This window comes from Neopsephotus bourkii, unplaced genomic scaffold (assembly GCF_033783945.1).
Source record: "Neopsephotus bourkii isolate Nb327-2 ecotype Australia unplaced genomic scaffold, CSIRO-AGI_Nbou_v1 NB_1780, whole genome shotgun sequence".
In the NCBI taxonomy this organism is placed as follows: domain Eukaryota; kingdom Metazoa; phylum Chordata; class Aves; order Psittaciformes; family Psittacidae; genus Neopsephotus; species Neopsephotus bourkii.
Window position 1 is genome coordinate 3,134,746 of NW_026902254.1, and position 10,676 is coordinate 3,145,421.

At 38.2% G+C, this 10,676-nt stretch overlaps 1 long non-coding RNA gene across 1 annotated transcript; it reads right to left on the reverse strand.

Annotated features, from left to right (window-relative positions):
- Positions 1 to 8,944: 8,944 nt before the first annotated feature.
- Positions 8,945 to 10,347, reverse strand: LOC133226363 (uncharacterized). The gene is made up of 3 exons (XR_009729487.1): positions 10,205 to 10,347; positions 9,721 to 9,771; positions 8,945 to 9,254 (listed from the first exon to the last, which is right to left on the reverse strand). It is a non-coding gene; the product is annotated as an uncharacterized LOC133226363 (long non-coding RNA).
- Positions 10,348 to 10,676: the final 329 nt, after the last annotated feature.

A 10,676-nucleotide genomic window follows, 5' to 3' on the forward strand; every position in this document is an offset into this window, starting at 1 on the left:
ATACCTGTTCATACAAAAGCATATAAAGAGTAGTATCTGCAAGAAGGACATTTCAGAAACAACATTTAGTCCATCTTTATATTTTACACAGTGATGGCATGAATGTCCTCGATATTTCATATTCTTTACTAGTTGCTGCTTATGAAGTTCCAGATGTCAGTAACTCAGCAGGCAGGTTTCAAAAGAGTGAAATTCTTAGACTTGAGCACACATTTTCCTTTCCACATCCCCAATCCCCTCTCCCAAAAATGCTTACTGGTGAAAAGCTAATTTCTCAGAGAGACAAAAGGTACTGCTTAATGGTTACACGTGAAATGAACAGCTAGGGATGAATTCTGAACTTTTCAGAAATTTTGAATTATTTTGAATTATCTTCAATATCTAACTTTAACATTTATATTAAAAAATGTTGGCTTCCAATTTAGATATGAGCTTTTTTTTTGAAAATGTCTGCATAATAAGATGAATTCATTCACAAAATTTAAGACATTTTGACACCCCACCCCCAATATAGTTTTTGTAAGCATACTAAGAGTAAATTTCCACACATACGTTTTAATGGGGAGAGCAGCTAGCCATGTACCAAGATTTTATTCCCTGTGATTCACAAAATCTATATTCCTGTTATATTTTTGAAACTGAAAATTAGTCCTGGTAACACCAGCACAATTATACTCTCTCTTCACATTATAATGAAAAGAGGCAGAAGGTCCTAATTCAGTATAAGCATTAGTTTCAATAGAAGCAAAAGAAACAGGAAAATTACTCAGACTGGGTTTTTGCACTTCACTTTTCTCCTGCCCTTTAACAAGGACCATGACCTTGAACATGCACCACTTGCGTACTGGAGAATAGCTCAAGGAATATGTATCACCTAGAGATCTTTTAGTATCATGGAGCGAGAACAAAAATCCAAAGTTAAACATTCAAATATTAACAGAATACGATGAGAAAGAAAAAAAGAAAGAAAAAGGAGAGGAAGCCATGAAGAGGAGCATTTATGAAATAGAAAGTGGAAATAACTCCTCATTATGAAGCCATAGTCAAGGCCTGCATTGCAAGCTGACTAAATTCCTGGCATATCAAATTTGGTTGGAAAGCTATATTTTACAGATTTTGATATTCTTTATAGGTAGAAATGAAGCTTACAGTTTGTATGTTCTTAAACTCAGTCAGGCATATTCATTATTTCAAACAATTCAGTTATTTATTATCTTTCCTTCAGTTTCTAAACCTTGTAAGGCTGTGGTTCACCTGCAGTTCATGCACTTAGACCAATGAATCATAGGTGTAAACCACAGATGACTGCAGCAGAGAGAGCAGGCAGTAGCTGCACAGCATGAAAACAGCCATAGGACTCCTGATTCTAGGTCTTCCAAGCGTCCAGCTGCACTCCAGCATCTGCTTGTATGCTCTATGGCTCCTGTCAAGGCATGCTTTTGCTGGAGAGTGTGAATGCTTTGGGCAGAGGTCTGGCCTGGGTGCTGGTATTTTATTTGATTGGTTGGGGTTTTTTTGGGGACTTTTGGGTTTTGTTTTTGTTGTTTTTTTTTTTCCTTTGGTTTTATTGGTTTGGGGGGGGGGGTTAAGTGTAAGAAAAGAGTAAAAAAAGATGAACAAAAACTTACAAAAAAAAATCAGATAAGAAAATCCTATACAGCTTGAAAAAGTTACCTGAAGTTCTTCTGAGAGAAGGTTTTCAGCAAGGAATTGAGAAGTTGCTATTTGAAAGAGATTTGTGTCTTTTAGCTGGAAAACTGCCTGTGGGTTGTGCAAATCTTCATGTTTTCAGGGTCTTCCCTAGACATCTAACGTTTATGACCATAGGAAATAAGTTTCACTTTTTATAGACTGCTCCTACTCTCCCTGGGGCTGCTAGACCCCAGCACTGACAACAGCCTTGCTTGTGTCTCCCCCTGTCCATGCAGGTTGCTCCTCTATTATGGGTTCCTTGCTCACCCTTCCTGGATGGAATCTGAGGAACCCTTATCTGCCCTTTCTCCAGCTGCTCATGGCAAGGCTCCCAGCCAACACTTTGACCATTTTCAAATGAGGTTAAAAAACCAGCATGAGGTTGTGAGTGCTCCATCCCTGGCAGTGTTCAAGGCCAGGTTGGACGAGGCCTTGGGTGATATGGTTTAGTGCGAGGTGTCCCTGCCCATGGAAGGGGAGTTGGGACTTGATGATCTTAAAGTCCTTTCCAACCCTAACTGTTCTAGGTTTCTATGATTCTATGAATTTCTAATGAAAGCCAGTCAGTGAAGAAACACTTGAGGTTTTCTAGACAGAGACTGTCTTTTGTTGGATACACTTAAACTAACTTTGTTAAAAGTTATTTTAATATCAGCTTCTATGGGAACATTTATGTCTTCTGCTATTATGTCTGTGCTATTATGGAAAACAGTTATGGCTTAACTTTTACTGAAGATTGGTGAAAGATTTTGACTAAAATATCTCTTAGAGAAATTATTCAGTGAACAGCAAAATATATCACCTACTGACATTGAATTTACTGAATACTTTTAGCCACATAAGGCTTAAAGTAGTCTTCCTTCCAAAAAAAAAACAAAACCAAACAAACCAACAGAAAACCCCAAACAACCCCAAAATCCCCCAAAAACAACAAACGGTTGATATTTAAAGAAAATTTGGTGGTTCTGTTTTCTTCATTCAAAATAATATTTAATTTAGAAAATTTCTAACAAACTTTTTTTAAAACTGAAAGAAAACCCCAAACCCAACATTTAAACAACAGATTTTGCTTCAGGTCAAAATGAAGCATGTAATCTGACCAAAGGTAATTTCATTTCTCTTAAAAAATGTTTCCTTTACTCTCAATCCAAAATTGTTTTTTCAGAAATAACCGCAAAACAAAAGATTCATTATTTACACAGCTGCTTTTCTGACACATATGCCCCAGTCTCACAGCTACATTTCTTATTCCTGGCTGAGCTTCCCAAGAACATTCCACTAAATAGCAGTAACATGGGTTGATTCAGGCTTGAGGTAGGTAGGTGGTGTTTAGAGAATTTTTGCCCACTGCCATTGGGTCTGAATGGTTTCCATTTTATTATTTATTATCAGTTTCTCAAATCTGGGGTAACATTTTTTGTCTCAATCTGTTCTTTGATTCTGATAGAAGTAAGGTTTAGGGTTCTAATACAGACAGGTACTAATACAGGTTTCCTACTTTAAAATGTTTTATTACTTCCTTACCATTCTCATTATTGTGTTTTTCCAAAGTAGCATATTTGCAGAAGTCTTATTCCTGGCCTAGTCTATGTTACTGGCAATTTACATCCTCATTTTTGGAATCTACTGCATCAAGCCATTGGGGTGCTCTAAAGTTTGCCCACAGACTTTGCTTACTGTGCTCTGGTAAGATAAGTTAGGTTTCTCAGTTTGGGAATTTAATTCAGCTGAAGCTGTGGAGGTGGAATGCCTCACTAGGATTTAAGCTCACATTTAGAAAAACAGAGTCGATGTTTTCTTTAGCATTTAATCAAATTCACACCAAAAAGCTTTTCCTCTACATGCTCACAGCTTCTCTGAAATTTATTGCTTTTTCTCTTTAGCACCTTTCCATTTTAAGTTCTCTGGACACTAGCTTATACTCCAGTAATTCTCACCTTTCACTACTTTATTCACCTTCTTTCTATTTCACCATTTTCTTTTCATTCATCCACTAGGCATATTTCTGACACCATTTTTCTTTCCTGTCTCACTCAATGCTTTTCCTGTTTTGAATTTCTGCACTAGCTTATGCTTCCCCTGTCCCCCACCACCTCTGTGTCCTCTATGGAGCTTTCTTGGGCTCTATTATTTCTCCATTTCCACTCTTGTCCTCATGCTGATATACTCCCTAACGCCTTTTCTCCTTCAGTTTGTTGTTTGTTTTTCACCAAATCCTTTACACAGAAGTTGTTCAATGCCTCCCTCAATTCCTTCGTTCATAATTTTCTCATGCTTGTAACACTCTTCAGGTGCACATATAATATAAACTTCATCCAAAAGCTAGAATGACCCATGACTCTTACCAATGACCAACTTGAGTAATAACAGCAACTAGATCCCAGTCTTCCTTTGTTCGCTCCATTGTGATACTTGTCCTTTTAGCCTTTTCTCTCTAAACAACTATTTTATTGAACTTGTAGATGTGATCAGGACAGTGGGTTCCAAAGCATTAATAAGGTATTTTGGATAATATTTAGTTTAGCTAGCTTTCTTTTGCTTCCTCAAGATCATGATTACAAAAGGGATCACTGCTCCCAGTCAGAGTACATACTCCCCATACTTAACCAGACAGATCCCTGGCTTTCTGTCCAGAGAATTTTTACATGCTGGATGGAAGAAGGGCCATGAAGTAGTCTAGGAGCCCTCAACAAAAGGATGTAAGTATTGAAGCTTAACTACAATTTAATCGTTGCTAACAATAAATTGTTTTTTACGATGTAACCAGACAAAGGAGGAACTTGCTGTATCACATAAAAAACGGAGAGGGGAAAAAAGGAATGTATCACCATGCTATAGCTTCCATCTGTTCAGACATGGAAGGAGATCCTAGCATGACATTTAGAACAAATATGATATTTGTTTATCCAAAACAGAGACTATCAAATTGTGCAGCCCATTCCTCAGGCACATCTTGCTGAGAGTGCCTTAGCTGCAGTATACTGCTCCGAAGGTGACCTCATTCTGAAAGCTGAATCCAAATGAATATAAAAATATTTGCTTATTGAAATGTGTTGTAGCAGTTTTCAAAAAGTGACCTAGTGAGACTTGCAGCAGAGGAAAAAAGGTTTATTTTAGTTACTGCTCAGCTTGGTATATTATGCATCAACCCAGGGCTCCTTCTACTAAGGCTCTCAAATTGTTTTAGGAAAAAGCAGAATGAATAAAATACATATATATTACTTCCACAGAACTGTTTTTTCCTCTTAGTTATATCAGGATAGATTCAGAGTAAGTCTAATGAAGTCAGTAGTTTTCTAATAGTGTAAAAGCGAACAAATCGAGCTCTGAAGCTTCTCATGTTTTATTTGCCAAGTGTTTTCATGTTATGCTGGCACATGGACAGTGACAGGATGTACAGGTTTTGGGACCCCTTTGGCAGGCACCAAAGAAGCCCTATTATGCCCCACGACAATACAGCCATTTGCAAATGCTACCAGAACTGAACTTCCTAGCCAGATGCAGAGCAGTTCCTCTCACTGGTTTGTTGTCCTCCAATGCTTACTTGCTAAATTGTAAGGAAAAAGGCATGCTGGACATTTTCTTGAGGTGGCAACTGGGGTTGAATAAGATTTTTTTCACTAAAACCCAAATATGAAGGAAAAACATTAAATAAAAGTTACAAACAACCATCATCCACTCTTTTCCTCCTCTCCTCAAACATGAGCTTGAGCTCTTTCCAAACTCCCACAATACCCAGTATCATGGCTCTTTTATTCAGTCAGAATGGATAATTTTCTTTTGAAGATAAGCTTTCAACCTCACATTAAATTACTTGCATTATTTCTTAACAGCTTCTATGTTTGCTGAAAGTATAGTCATTTGTCATATTTAACTTCATTTGTGCTTAATGAATTAGAGCGACAGATCCAGAAAAGACCTTCAGCACCTTAAATGCATCTTTTGGAAAAGCTGGGTTCCCAAATCTGTTTTCAGTCCTGAAAGTATCCTCTGAGTTGTCATTTCACATGAGGGTGCTGACACTTCCAAGCCACCTCCCTTTAGGGGTCAGAAAGGCTTTGCTCCCAGGCTGCCCCTCCAGTCACGAAGGGCAGCCAGCAGATCAGCAGAGCCACCTGGAGGCTTCAGTGGAAGATCAGTAGTTTATCCCTCGAGAAGACCTAATACATACATAGGACACTGCTTTTGGCTAAAGTCAGCTGTGACTGCTGCTTTCTTCTAAGACAGCTGCAGGAGATGTAAGCACCCACTCCACCTATCAGCTGGAGAAACTGGTTGCAGCTCCTCCCCTTTTAGTGTCCTAAATGACTCAGCACAGGCACGTTCACTGCTGGTTTTGAACCATGCAGGAAAGCAAAAGAAGAGCCACATGAGAAATAAGTATGAGAGTGATTGAGACCAAATGGTTACAGCTGGTATGAAGAAGGAAATGCTAAGCTTGGGTTTCTCCTTGAAGCATTCAAACAGCTGGAATACATCCCAATGCTGTCCTTGCAGGTTTCCCTCAACATCCCCCTTGTAATAACCTTGTTTTCCCCTGCCTTGTGTGATTTCATGTGACCCATGTCCCTACAGCATCTCCATCACTCATGAGCAAGGTGAGAAGCATCACAAGCTACCTATGGGCCAAGTTGTTGCACAAAGAACCCTGCCAGATATCTACTTACAAAATGAACAGAAATTGTAGTCCAACAAGGAGGAAGAGTCCTAAACTAGTTCTCATAGCAAGGGAAGAGACTTCTTCAGTGTTGCCTGAGCTGTCTTCAAGGCTCATCTCTTCTGTCAGCATTGACTGAATCTGGTCAACAAGGCTCAGAAGTTACTGGAGGGAACTGCAGCTTGCTTGCTTGCTTACCCTTGTACAAAACCTCGTATCACCTAAGCAATGCCAAACCACCCATAATCAGCAAGATCTTTTCTGTGTTATTACTTGAGACAATACAGCACAACTGAGGATCTTCATCACATCAAAGAATGCCCGTAGCTCATCCTTGTTTTGTGCACCTTTGACATGATCCTTCCTCATTCAGCCCTCCATTCTTTCCCCAAGTGAAGTTAGAATGGGGATTCAAGAGAAAGGCTGAAAGTGTGGGGATTGTGAGCATTAACTCTTGTTAGCATATCTGGGCATCAGCTTATCACCTGCTGTTAGTGTACTGAAACACAGAACAAAGCTGCATTTCTGTAAGAGACATTGGGTGCAAAATTGGACAGAAGAGCGTCAGATTGCAGTTATTCCATTCTTTCGCACAAAATGTGAAATAACATGTTAACTGCCTTCTGGGCATACAGTAAGCTTCCATTAAAATAATCACCATATGGCTCTTTTTGGGACATGGTAACTTTCGTGTTATTTCACAATCCATTCAGATGAACAATTTCACAATGGACCCTACAGGACCTTGAAAGGATTTTATCAGGTTACTGGATTAAGGCTTTGATAGAGATTCTAAGGAAAAAGCAGGTGGAAACAACAGCTCACACAGTGCCTCTGCGGAGTGATTACTGGGCTGTATTCTCTGTTCAAATGGGAAAAGGAAATCCCTTGAAATAAAAATCTGGTTGCTGCTGATTAGCTGACAAGAAGGAAATTCAACACTACACACATAAGCTATACACCCTATATATGATACCAACAGATCCGTCATGTCAGCAATTCATTTTCTTATGGTAGGCATGGGTTTGGAGAGGAATTCATTAAGAGCCAAATAAACTAATAGCAAAGTATCCCCTGCCTTGCATGATATTCTATATACATAGTTTACAAGTCTAATTTTGGGTTGTTATTTTTTATTTGCCCATTCCTCACTTTACTGCATTATACAGTCAGGGATCCGAATATTTTGCATTTTGCTGCTATCAACATAAGATTTACATCAGTTTCTCCAGCTGCAGGAATACTGTAGTAAGAATATTCTCTATGGAACACATTTCCAAATCTTTGAGTGGTTCCAGTTGTACCAGAAGCTTAGTACAAGGATTAAGTGCATGAAAGATTAAGGGTGAACTCTGGTTAACATTCACCTAAAACATCATTATAGGTTACGTTTTTTTTAAACAGTCTATATTATCTCTTTTTCCCCCAGTTTTACCCCTTGCAGAGTCTTTGAAATGCATTGTCTGTTGGAGGACTCTAGTTGTACTGGTGATGGTACGTTAGGTGGCAAGTCCCATGAAGCACGCTAATATGCACTAATCTTTTAATGATGATGAATATTTGACTCTTTATAATAGGTTTTTTTTTTTTTTCTGTAAAGAGGTTTTCCACACAAAAAAAAAATCATCACAATGGCTGTCACAAGTAAGCTTCCCTCCCCTTTGAAAGAACTGACTGTAGTGGAAAAGATAATTACTTAGTTCCTTTATCTCCAAATTATTTGTAATAAAACCTGAAATCGCACCACAAGGTCTTTCATGAGGATGTCATAAATTAAGATGCATCGATGTATTTGGTGCATCTGTTCAGCTCTGTGCTCCTTTGTCTTCTGCAAATAGCGCAGCAGCTTCAATACCCAGCAGACAGCATTTACGCAAACGATGTCGTGGTCTGTATCATTAATATTCAGCGATTGTCTGTCATAGACACCTTACTGTACATCTGTTATGCAAATTTATGTTAATTTTTGCTCACTGACAGCTGCCTTGGTTCCCTCCCTAAAATGATCTTTTCCATTTTGAAGTTTGCAATCTGTTCCCAAAAATGTTAATCTAACAATTAACTGAAATTGCTAAACAGAAATTTTACGTTATGTCCAAAATAGAAACCAGTGTTTTTAAATAGATGGTGAATCTTCTTTTCACATCATTTGTTTTATATGCGATTCAGAGAAGGGTAAACATTGATCTTTGCACAGCCTGTGTTGGGATAAGTGACAATCTCCCTATACAGTAATAGGTTTTGCAGGAAATGATGCCATCTTGTTTTCACATCGGCTATGGGCATAACATAAAACTGACTTTCCCATTAAAAATGTTCTTTGTACAACTGCTTTTCTATTTAGACTTTCTGAAACAAAGAGGCAACTCCTTATTAATATGTTATTCCTTTAAATCTTTGATATTAAGTAATATGACCACATTTCAAATAAAGACAGCACTTAAAACATGTTTCAGAGCAACTAAAACATGATAGCATAATGTATCAGGAAAAGTAAAATACAGAGGTCTTGGAAGCTAAGTTCAGATTGCTGAGGCAAGTGCTTTGACCCAGTATGCCCACAACCAGGTTTTTGCTTCCAGAGTCAGGAACCAGACAAGTCACACCAGGTATCCAGCAAAGAACCAGTGGGTATGTGGGCAGATGGTGTACAGGAGAGGGTTTAAGTCTGTTAGACATTAGGGGAGGTACATGAGGAGAGCCTAGACAGAAAAACAGTCTTCACCTTAAACCAAAGTGCAACTGGATTGCTGGCACAGTGTTTACATGTCCCAGGGCATTACTTAGATCTAGAGTGAGCAAAACTTTGACAGGAGCCAAGGGAGAGCTTTGGTCAGACACACACCTGCAAGAGATGTCAGAAACACCAGGGTAGCTCCTTGTCTCAGAGAGGACAGCTCTTAAACTGGAAATGAAATGGAGAGAGACAAGTTGCAGTTGCAGACCAGGCTGTTAGGGGAGGGAATTAAATAAGAGTAGGCATATTGCCCATATTGAGAAAGAAGCCCTTGAGTGTCCATATACTGAGGCCACAGCTTCAAAGCAGAAACCTCTTAACCTACATTTACTGATGGTGTAAAATACGGCCATGATTTTTTAGAAACCTATGTGCAAATCTGAATTAGACAGAATAATACAGAACCTGACTATAAACCACAGATGAAAACAGGCTGCAAGAAGTTACAGACATTAGAAACAGCATTACACCACACCACAGATTCAGTATCAGTCTTCAACACAGAAAATATAGCCAAGATACCTATTCAAGCCCTACCCTTATCAGGAAATAAAGAGCATGCTATGTCAGGCTGAGCTGTCAAAATAAGAAGAGTAGGAAAATTAAACTGATAAATTAAAGAGCAGCATGTCACCTGACTGATGGCATCCCTCCAGGAGATCTCTTAGAAGCATAGCTGATGTTTCTAACAAAGAATGCAGAATAGTTCATTTTAAAATGCAGAATTGAAGGGTAGCAAACATTGTACTTTCCTTCCAAAAAAGAGAAACGGGAATTCTCAGTTACAAACTATGAATCCTCAGAAAAGTTTTTGGAACAACTCATTATGACAAAAGTATAAAATCACCAAAATAAGAACATTATGAGGCCAAGCTAGCAGAGCTTTTGTTAAGGAAAATTGTTCTTCTCTAGTCTATTGTAACGCATCAACAGTGTCAAACAATGGATGATGAGGACCATTTTGTAAATAAGTTCACTTGAAAGCCCAAGTATTTAATTGAAAAACTATTTCCTGAGGAACCAATTAGGAAAACAAAGTAATCATGTAAGAAGAATAAATATTCTGCTGTAGTTCAGAAAGTGATTGACAAAGCTACAGCAAAAAGTATATAACTTACTCCTAAATTTGAAACTCATAATGAAATATTGCTGAGCTATTTCTGAAGCTGCAATTAATAAGATAGATTGTTTGGAAAAGTGTTAAACAGCCATATCAGTATTTGCAGGTGACAACACTTTCTCTAGGTGTCCAGACAAAAGAAAGTGCTTGACACTTCGGAAAGCCTTTAAAATAAATCACAAAGCAGCACTTCAAAAACAAATTCAATGTCAAGTACAAGATAAATTTAGGCACAGGAGGTACTAGATTTCAAGGAACCTCCTGAGGTATCAGATACTACTGTTTACTGTTACTACAGGCAATCACATCATATAACTTCATACAGTTTATCAAGTTCCAGTTTTTGTTCTAATCAGAATGATCATACACAGTTTTGACAAACAATCTTAGAATAAAATTTTAATTGTTTATAGGAGCATTCATGCATATAACAAGATACTGTGAAACAATGATTAAAAAGAATTAAAACC